This window comes from Talpa europaea, assembly GCF_964194135.1.
Source record: "Talpa europaea genome assembly, chromosome: 6".
NCBI classification, from domain to species: domain Eukaryota; kingdom Metazoa; phylum Chordata; class Mammalia; order Eulipotyphla; family Talpidae; genus Talpa; species Talpa europaea.
The window spans coordinates 85815050-85826312 of NC_140072.1; positions in this window are offsets into that span (position 1 = coordinate 85815050).

The window sequence follows — 11263 nt, forward strand, 5'->3', positions numbered from 1 at the left end:
CTGAACTTTTTCTTGAAAAAAAAGGCTTATTCTATCAGGCTCATAGAGGCATAGGGATTTCCACACTAAAAAAAGAAAAAGAAAAAGAAAAAGAAAAAGAAAAAGAAAAAGAAAAAGCAAGGAGTTGCAAGGGCACAGGCTACACTGGGAAACACATTCATTTCATTGTGACTGGTCATAAGATGAGGAGAATGTAGAGGATTGAATCAAGTTTGGTCAGGACTAGATATGAAGAGCATGTGGGCCACATTAAGGAATTCGGACTGTGATCTTCCAATAATGGAAGTTCAAAGAAGATTCTTAGACTGAGGCATATTATAATTAAAAATATATTTTACAAAGATGAACATTGGCAATCTAAAACTTGGGCTAATAGAAATGGAGCATGTTCAATCCTACAGAAGCCCAGTGAAAAGTTCTTTCTAGACCACAGCAGCTTGTTAAGAATCAAGAGTTTGCACAACCACCCTGGTGGTGCAGCAGGTTGAGCGCAGCGCTGTGAAGCTGTCCGTAGCCTCTGTAGTGCCAGTTTAGGGAGCAACCCACATAGCAGGGCAGACCTCTCCTGTCTTGCCTGCTGCTCTTCTCTGCAGTGCTTTGGGTTCCTCTGCCTGTTCTGCTCCCCACTCTGTCTCTGATGAATCCTCTCACCATCCCATGCCACTGGCCTATACCCCAGTTCTTGAATAAATAAAAATAAATCTTAAAAAAAAAATCAAAAAAATAAAACCCTTTTAAAAAAAAAGAATCAAGAGTTTGTATCAGAAATACAGTAAGTCCCGGTGGCACAGCGGATGAGCGCTGGGTTGCGAAGCTGCCTGCAGCCTCTGCAGCGTGGGTTCGATCCCCGGCTGCTCCCCGGCTGCTCCCTGGCCACCGGAGGAGGGTCCCGCATGGCGCGCAGACCTCTCCTGCCGCCCGCTGCTCCCCTCAGCAGTGTGCTTCGGTCCTTCTGCCTGCTCTGCTCCCCGCTCTGGCTCTGGTGAATTCTCTCACCCTCCCGTGCTTCTGACTGTACCCAGTGCTTGTATAAACAAAACAAACAAACAAATAAATAAATAAAACATGCCTCTATGAAAAATAAATAAATAAATAAATCTTTAAAAAAAAAAAAAGAAATACAGTAAGTCAACTAGTTGCTGCCAATTAAGATTCTTCTTGTAGAAAAACAGCTCATTTTAGTTTGTTCCTCAACAATGTCATGCTATGAATAAGAAGAATAAAACATGATTTGTTTTATCTTCTAGATATATAGGATTTCAATTTCATCCAGTTTAGATCCAATAGGCATCATACAGTATTTGGATCCAGTAGGCATCATCCAGTGTTATGGACTATGGACCACTGTTCCTCATTAAGAAAAATCTCTTTAAGTGGTTCATCAGTCCATAGTGTCAGCCCTGGACCATGCCAGAGGGCTCCATGCCTAAATCAGACACATTAGATGAAGTAGAAGAAACAGGAGATGGGATGGGGGATGAAATTGTTGGATGTTTGTTATTATGCACCTTCTTGAATACAATGAATATAAGAATGCAACTGAAATACACAGAGAGCAGCATAAGATAAAATGATGTTGCTTATGAAATGTCTTCTTGAATCATATACCATTAACTATGAGTTCTCTCCCCAAGCATGTAGTATGAGTCTGAAACAAAGCCTGACATTTGGAATTAAGTGAGAAATCCTATGATGAATTATAAAAACCTGAATTTAAAACAAATCTTCCAAAGAGAGTGGTAGAGTGGAATCCTGGACTTTCACACCATTTTTTAGTAAGAGAGAATCCACATGCAATTTCAGAAAGAAAAAATGCAGAGGAAATGCATGACTTGATATATAAACATGGAGAGCTGTTTTATATACTCTGGAAATCTCCTTTTCAAGATTCATGTTTTTGTGAAAGTTATAAACACCAAAGCTATTGTAAAAAAAAAAAAAAGAGCATTTTACCTCTAAGGATACAACCCCTCAAGAAGGCAGTCTCACCACCAGCAAAAAAGATGAGTTTTGAGTCTTCTTCAAATAGGTGAGTCTGGATTTAAGTGTATCTTCTTAACAACGCTTCAAAGTCCCTTTAGCTTAGGGTCTCCATTTCCTTTAGAGAACAATGCTTTGAGATTTGCTGTAAATCTTTATAAGAGGAATCACACTTCAGATGAGACCAATCTTTAATGACTGTCAGAGCAGTCAGGTGGAACAGAAAGGAAGAGTATGAAATATTTTTAGAGTAATAGGCTTCAAGTCTGAGCTTCAAAGCTAAACAGTGCCAATTTAGCACTTGGAGTTGGGCTGGTACTGCCAGTCTTGGATTTAAGTAAGCCACAGTGTCCCCTGCAGGGCAGGAAAACAGGGTTTGTGTTGATGTGTTTAGGTTTATTCCAAGGTCAAGTATTATTTAGGTAGAAATGGAATAAAGAGATGAAGAGCCTGAATCATCTCAACCTGCCAAATTAAGAGTTTAGCTGCTTGAGTTCATAAAACTTGCATTCAGCAGAATCAGCATACCCAGAAATTGACAATCTTTTTTCTCTCAAAAGACAAATACAAGTCATTTAACCTTGGAGAAAAATGCAATTCCCCTTCCCTTCACCCTGATTGACATACTTTGCATCTTTATGATTTTTAACTGTTTGCTTGCTTAGTTTTAAATGGCCATAATTATATGCATACTACACTTCATTGAACTTTTTACCAGTCATTACTTTGGCTGCATGTGTTTATTAAGTTATTAGATAATGATTTACTTGATCATCTTTATATGTTGAGGCCTTGGGTTGTTGACCAATATTTGATCTAAGTAGCATGCATAAATGACTTGTTTCCCTTTGAATTAATTCTTTAAGATAACTGAACATTGGCAGATGTACAGACTTTAGAGGGAGAAACATTTGAGTTCACAGCCTGACTTTTCCACTTTCAGGCTATGTGCCCATGGAGAAATTAAGCATCATTTCTGGAGCTCAAATATCTCTTATTTATAATGGTGGTATTAAGACAGAAATGAGAAAATACAAATACCTCATCTAATATGGGCTTGCATTATGGTAATAGCATCAAAAAGGGCAGCTATTGTGCTGCAGCAGAAAGTATTAACTACAAAAATTATTATGTAAGTTCAACAGTCTGCCCTGGTCCTTCACTTCCAAAACCCATTCCAGTAAATCAGTAAATACAACATCTACCTAACAGCTCCCTTTTCTCTGCCACTAAGACATTTTTTGATTGCTGGGATAAAAGTCAAGATCACAATAACAGAAAAGAGGAGCAAAAATTTTATGTACGCAGAGCCAGGAGGGACAGTTTTAGAGCACAGATATAGGAGAGATTCTGGAGCACATGGGAAAATGGGGGAGGGGATTTTATGGTTGTTGCCCAGGGTGCAAACAATGTCTAATATTCCTCGGTGAATAAAAGAACGTATCATTTCATAAAATTTCCTGTATCTGCTAAATCCTGCTTCTGGAATGTGACTTTGTTCTGAAACTAAGCAATGTGGACCCCTAGACTTATAAGGGTTGTCACCAGTATTTATTCAGAAGCTTGAAATTACAGGATAAAGAGGTAAAATCACTTTCATGACAAATATCATTTTTCTGTTTGAAAATATGGTTCCGTTCTGACTCCCTTTCAAAAGTATTGTAGTGAGCTCTTCCTCTGGTCTTCTTAGGTGCCTCCAGCTGGTTGAAGTTTGTCAGCCATCACGCTTCCCCTCTAGAGACACCAGAGTATGTGTCAAACACAGTGGCATTCAGGCTCAATCTTTTGGGAGAAAGGATGTTTTTGGAAAATGCTCTTTTTTTTACAAGCAGCAAAGAAAAAGTAAGGACTTCGCAGCTGTTTTCTCCCTCTGGCACTACCCCCGCCCTCTGGCAGTCATATCATAGAGCGTAATCCTCGATATTTATTGTCCCAGCGACTCCAGAGTGTGTATAACTACATCCCGAAACCTAATCTAGATTTACAACTGATTGGAACAGCAGTTTCAGCCTTGAAGATATTTAATTCTTAGACGTTCCTCAGAGGAGTTTCTATGTTCAAATAGAGTCCAAGCAGGAGATCTGTTATCTTCTTGACCTGAATACCTAATGAAAAGCTAAAAAAACATCTATACTAGCTCAAGGTTATAATTAAGTGGAAAACAAAATTTAAAGCAGTAACAGAACCATAGATTACCTGATGGTTTACAGACCATAGAACATTAGCAGTCTAGATATAGATAATACACCTGGCCATAGTTAATAATGAGGGAGTGTCTATCTTTGCATTATAAATGGCAATAAAAATAAAGATATTCATACTTAAAGAAGGAATGGCCACTCAAGTGCCTCAGTCAAATTAGAAATAAAAGTCAAAAAAACTAAAACAAGTCACTATTTAGGTTTTTGCCCATCTATACTGATAAAAGTCATGGAGTAATACTATAGCTCCTGCCCACAGTAATAATTCACAACACAGCCACTAGAGTCAAGGCAATGTGGTGAGTGAGTTTTCTGTGACATTGGAATCTTTTTGGTAAGGTATTTATAGATATTTCTGGAAAAGTAAAGTGTTAAGAATATCATTTAGTAGTTTCTGGAAAAGAACTTATTTGCCACATTTAATTAATTTCAAAGGCAGAGTAGAAGTTCTATTCTGTAGATTCATTTTAACAGGAAGTTACTAATTCAGAAGCATTAGACAACATGCATTTTGAAATCCTGAGATGGAAGGCAATATTTAAAATAGTGAAGCCTAAAGTCTAGTGATCCTTACCCCAGACAATACACACACACACACTTCAAACACACATGCAAATTTAAAAAATGGCATAGACAACCATGAATGAGAAATGCCTTAGTAGCTGAGAGGGCCACTGGGTGAACTGAACTTGGAAGGGTGGGATGAATGGTTGACTTGAGCAAATTTTTTTGCAAATTAAGCTTGGGTGTTTTTAGTATGGGGTGAAATTATCCAAATCCATGCAGTCACCTCCAGCAGCAGTCCTCTGCTTCCAGAGTGCTGACTGGCCTCCTCCTGCAACACTCCTCTTCCTATCAAATGCCAGGACTCGATTCTGGGCAGGGAGGGAAGTGGCAATGAGGGACAGCGAACAGAGGAGTAGACTTTGCTCATCATCTTGAAAGAGGAATGCTAAACAGATTAGGTTTTGTTTTGTTTAAAATGCTGAAAATCTAACAAGACATCAGGATTAATCTATTTTATTGGTAAGATGAGATGAGAAAACAGTTTTATCTAGAATGAGGTTTTGATATTTTAAGAAATTAAATCATAAATGCCTTTTTATATTTTGGTTTTATTCCATGCAAAAAAATTACTCTTTTTCATTTGTTATATTACAAACTTCCCAGAATAATTTATTCTCTCGATGCCTATTAGAGGACAGTTTCCTGAGAACATAATGATTACAAGGAAGCACTATTTGAAGACCATTTCCTGCAACTAGGGATATAAAGCTGTAACTATGTTGTTGAAGACTGTCTACACAAACACTACAATATAAAATTTTTAAACTGAATCCTTCCTTGAACGATCTAGGCACATATTCTGCTTAAAACAAAGATGAAAGTGTGTTATAACAGACACTTGACTGTCCCTCTGTGAGCATTAGCTAAATGCACTGCAAACAGGCTGCCTAGCCACCCTGGCTTGATGGCCTCTTGTACTTCCATTTATTTTGTGTTCCAAGCAGAGCAGAACTTCCAACAATGACTTTCGGCTACAGTAGCCAAGGCAGTAGTGCTATTGGTACAGTTAACAGGCATATAAGGGGCAGCCTGGGATCCACAAACCTGCCTGCTCTGAATGGGTTCTGTCATCAAGGCAATCACACTCTTAGTGCATTAAGACCTTCAATCAAAAACAACTTTACTACAATTAGTGTGCAATAGAGAAACAATTAGTGTGCAATAGAAAGAAACTAAAAAGAATATAGTTAAAATAGTTTTCCCATGAAACACCCAAATTTACCCATCCCCTCATGGGTAAATGGCCAGTCTAACAGGGTTGGCCCAAAGTGGTGCCACTGAGGCCCTTAAGCTTGCCACAAGTCTAAGGCACCTTCTGGTAGGGAACCAGAGAAAGGAATAGAAGGGGCAGGCAAGTCTGGAAGGAAAAGAGCAAACTAAAAATATCAGTCAAGATACAGGCTGCCATTGTCAGCTTCTCTGCGGGTCTTTCACCATTGGCTCTGTCTCTTTCAAGTGTCTCCTTCCGTGTTCCTCAAGTCCCTGGGGCAAGTCCAAGGCCAAGAAACAAATGCAACATCTTCTTCACATGTCTCTCTGCTCCATGTGCCTCCTCCTGGTTGTCTCTTAGCCTTCTTCCTTTTCTTCTCCCTTCCAGCCTTTCCCCAGTCTTTTTTGGCTTCTCCTCGCTGCTCTGCTCCACCCTTCCTTAGTGGAGCAGGGAACCTGGAACCTCCCCTTTCTATGGATATCACACGATTACAGTACTAGTGGTAGTTCTTAGTCTGCTACCAAAAAAAAAGTAAGAACATTAAGTTAAATATTAAAATGCAGGTTTTAGAGTGGGTTGTAATCCTTTTAAGGAAATAGTGAAGAAAACTGAGAAAGCAGCAGGCAATTGATTAAGAATAGGTAGAAAGTGCTTTGTATGATGAAAAACTTCTTTATCATTAGGACTTGCTTAACAATGACAAACAGTAGAGGGGAGAAACTATTGCCTAAAGCAAATCATGACTAAGGGATTTGAGGAGCACAGATTCTGAGGATATAGCAAGGTCTTCATGCTTATGCTGAAAAGCAGCAGTTCTCACATGGATCCTGACTAACAATATGGGACTCACCTGGAACTTGTTAGCTACATTTAATCTTGGACTGGGTGTTACCTACAGTATTGAAAAATGCAGTGATGTCCAGCAATATGTGCTTAATGAATCTTCCAGATGGCTCTAATACCTGCTAAAGCTTAGGAACCACTGGAGTTATGTTTCAATTAGGCTTTTGAAATTTTCCATGCTGTAAAATCCACTCTTGTGGTGTATGTGTGTGTGTGCGTGAATTGTGTGTCTTTAAAATTTTGGAGGACGATAATAACCTTAAATTTGTGCTTGTTTTATTCAGTGGTGTGAGTTGAAAAAATAATAAACACAACAATAATGTGGATGAATAGGTTAGGAAAAAAGGCCAACAGGAAAATATACAAATAGCTTTTTAATTTTCTTTTTCTTAACAGTCAATTGAGAGTCACCTGAAATTCTATTGAGTTAAAAATCCAATTTGTTTTCAAGTGGAATGAACTTAGGAACATCTGTTACATCTTCATATTTAATATATGAGGAAACTGACGAAGCCAGGATTTAGTGACATGGCCAGGTTAAACAGAAATTCACATTCCAGGATCTGAGGAAGAGGTTCCATAGCAGGTAAAAGTTTTACACTGAGTAGATGATCTTGATTTGGGGCCTGGGAATGGGTGGAATAAGATATTTACCCACATTTTATGAAGTTAAATGGCTCATTTAACTGTCCTCCCCACCTCCCGGCTCCTGCCAGAGGCTGGTGGCTAAGACTCATATCATCGGAGGAACACATGCTCTCTCAGGAGGCCCCGGATCAGCAGAGCAGACTGGCTCCAGCTGCAAGGCTGCCCTTGCCAAGGAAATGAAAGAGGCTTTTCATTCCCTGCTTCTTCCTTCCCCCATGCCAACCACAGCACCCGTAATAGCCCTCACCTTCCATCTGTGAATGCATTCTTTAATTCTAGAAGAAAATCATAGTGACTGCCCAGGGAGGATTTCTCTTGAGTGAGTAAAAGGATAAGCTTTATTATAATTATTAATTACTATCCTTTATATTTATGCACTGTAATGCTCCTTCTTTCAGAACCTATTTAAGGGAGGACTTCATTTCTAAGGGCTGGTTGTCTATCCTGTCTTCTACCAGACTTCAATAGGGAAATTTTTCCATTTGTCAAATGAAAGGGATAGTTTCTGAGAATTGAATCCTTTGCTTTTTATTGTACTTTTAAGAGTAAATTGGTAAGAAGACATGGAATCATGCTAAGATCACCTTGAAGTAAAGCATGTGTAAGGGCAGAACAGGACACAGTGCAGGTTTTCTGATCCCATGCAGACTGGGTAAAGGAGGAGTCAGAGTCCTCAGTGGTTTTTTGCAGGTCTTTTATTGGGGTTCAGCGGGTATGTGGCAGGCAGGAGTGCTGGGGGCCTGGGAGGCTGGCAGTCCTCCCAGCCCCCAGCAAATCTTCACTGTATCTGGGCTCTCTGGCGTTCTCTGCTTCTCTCTGGGCTTCTGCTACTTCTTTCTCGGCTTCTCTTTCAGCTTCTACTGGCATCCCGGTGACGCCGCCCTTAAAGGCACAGTCTTAGTGCAGGTGTACCCACTTCAGGTGCCCACCATCAGGCATGCATTCAGGATCACAGGGTTCCCTCATCTATCCTGATGGTGAGAGGGCAGAAAAGCCTGATTTTTTACCTTACCCTACAGCATGGAAAAACAAATCTTTTATGTTTGCAAGTCTTTGCAAAGAGATGTTCATATTTTCTTGGAGGAAAGTATCTTGGGTTTGGAAACACTCCAAACCAGAGTGTAGACAGTTTCCATAGTGGGTAAGACAGTTATAGGCTCAGAGCAGGCAAAAGGCAATGGTTACATAGCACATGGTTTGGAGATAAATTATGCTATATGTGAACCTATAATTATAATACTATAATAGATCAACTCCTATCATGCTGGGGAGTATAAACTAAAGTGTTAATAAACCCTTCATTGCAAAATTCCCAATATTTCCATTATTTTCTCCTTCTAAAATTTCTGCTGTAGCTTCTAAGTGGCTAAATGAATTAATATGTTTTTTCATTTGGCCTGTGCCTCTTGCTGTTTAAAGCCTTCATAAACAGTGAAGTGAACAAGACATTGACATCTGGGAGAAAAAAGATGGGAGGCAAAAGGTTGACTTGGGAGCTGATCTAAATTAGAGAAAATTAGAAGCTTGTTTTAATTCTACAATTTATTTTTTTAAATCATGTTTGGGCTCAAAAAGGTACAGTGTAATAAATATTAATATATTAGGGTTTTAAATTGTAGCTTTAATAGTGACTGGGGAATGCAAAACAAAAATCTAATGTAGATAAGTTGACTTCTTTAATATTGAATTTGACACAGCAACTGACTGATTAAATCAACAAGATGTCTTAAGTTCTAACTCTTTGGCAGTTTTCTTCGGAAAGACACACAAATGACATGCTGGAAATGACTTCCTATAGACAATATTTTTTTTTTTCAGGTAACAAGGAACAAGGAGTAAAAATACCTCAACTAGAGAATCTTGCAGATTGTAGGAAAGTGATATTCTGTTTTAATGATTGATAAATATGATCTGATGCTGAAACTCTGTCCCTCTTTTAATACCTCTTTTTCCTTCCAAGATTTCCTGATTGGTTTCTGTTTATTTGGAAACTCATATAACACTGTTAAATTAAAGGATATGCCAGTGTTGTTAATTCCTGTATCCTCCATAGCTAATGAAATGCCTTGCACATGTTGGCAAAATGGATGAGAGAAAGGAAGGAATGAATAAAGAGTACTTTTGTTGTCACGCTTAAGATATCCTTGACTGATCATTTACTTTAAAGAACACTCCAAACTAGAGTGCAGACAATTTCCATAAGTGGGCAAGACAGTTATAGGTTCAAATGAAAATGAAAACTCAGAGCAGACAAAAGGCAATGGTTAAATTGCAGAATGTTTAGAGATAAATTATGCTATATGTGATCCTGTAACTATAACCTTAAAGTTTTATAGCCATGATCAACCATGTGCCATTGCTCGGGATTTATGAATATTCAGATATGTATATTGAATTTTTTCATGTTTATAATATTCCAACCTAAAGCATGTTGCAACAAGAATGGGGAATTCACAAAAAAATTACACACAGTAAATATGTAAATGTAGATAATTATTGATCCTTCAAAGAATATTTTACGATTTTTAAAGCTTAATAAAAGCAATTTTATTATTTTTTGTCTATTGCCATGTTTGAACTAAAAATTATTTAGGATCTATTTACTTCAACTAGAATCTAACTGGTGAGTAAGGTGTCACTGGCAAAGTAGTAATTCTGCTTCTCTTTTGTCTGCTTAGCTAACAAGACTGAGAAAAAACTGCCATCTACCTCCCTACTTGCTCTCACGTCTTCTGTTCTAAGAGGTGTTCGTAGAGCTTTTTTTCCTATTTTAACTATTTTGAAACAAACAAAAAAAGATTGTATGCCTTTTTTATAACTAATATACTTTCCGAACTCAGCTGTGCAATGCAAAATTTCTGTGTAGTCAGAAAGCTGGCGAGGGAAATATAAGATTCTTTGAAATAATGAGGAAGAGCATAGGCTTAGAGGGAGTGATGCAAAGTAAGGGTGGTAGTGGGGGTGCTTATGGTTGTGATAGTGTGAAAATTTGCTTGGAGAGATGGAAAAGGTTCTATGGAATTTGTGGGATTTAGGGAGATCTAGAAAACAAAGAGTCGTGAAAAGCAAGGTCTGTTCCCAGAACAGCTGAAAATGTAGTATTGTTGGAGCATAGAAGATGTAAACAGAGGAAAGGAACAGAAGCAGCTGAGATGGACAGAGAGACCAGATTTACTAGCAATCTCGTTTGTCTTTCTAAAGAGTTTAGATTTATTCTCCAGACAATATGGAATCTCTAAGATGCTTTAAGCAGGAGAGTGAAGTGAACAGAATGTGTTTTAAAAAGTTCTGGTCACAGATGGAGAAAGAATTAGATTAGGGAGCCCAGGTATAGGTAAGACTATTGTAGAAATGCAGCTAAGAAGTGACAATAGCCTGATTTAGGGTTGTGCTGGTGGGATGTTTAAGGATGCTTTGAAGGTAGAATTCACAGGATTTGACAATTATTTCTGTGTGAGAAAGGGCAAGGAAATCAGAGGATAAGACCTTACCCCCAAGCCCACTGGGCACTGTAAAGTAAGGTGATGGACCTTCATTCGCTCCACGGTATCCATACTACCTAATCTGTGGCAGGCATTATGTTATTCTGGAGCTACAGGGATAAAAAAGATACGGTCATTATTATAAAGTTGCCAATGATATGTAAAATTTCTCATAACTACACAGTCAGAAGACTAAGAATAATGTTAAAAAGGTACTGCAACACATATGACCTCAAAGGTAGATGCATCAGGAAGCTAAGCAAGATTATTTCAAGACCTCTCACCCGCAAGTCCAAGTATTTCCTTTTGAAAGTACTAACTCTCATATTTGT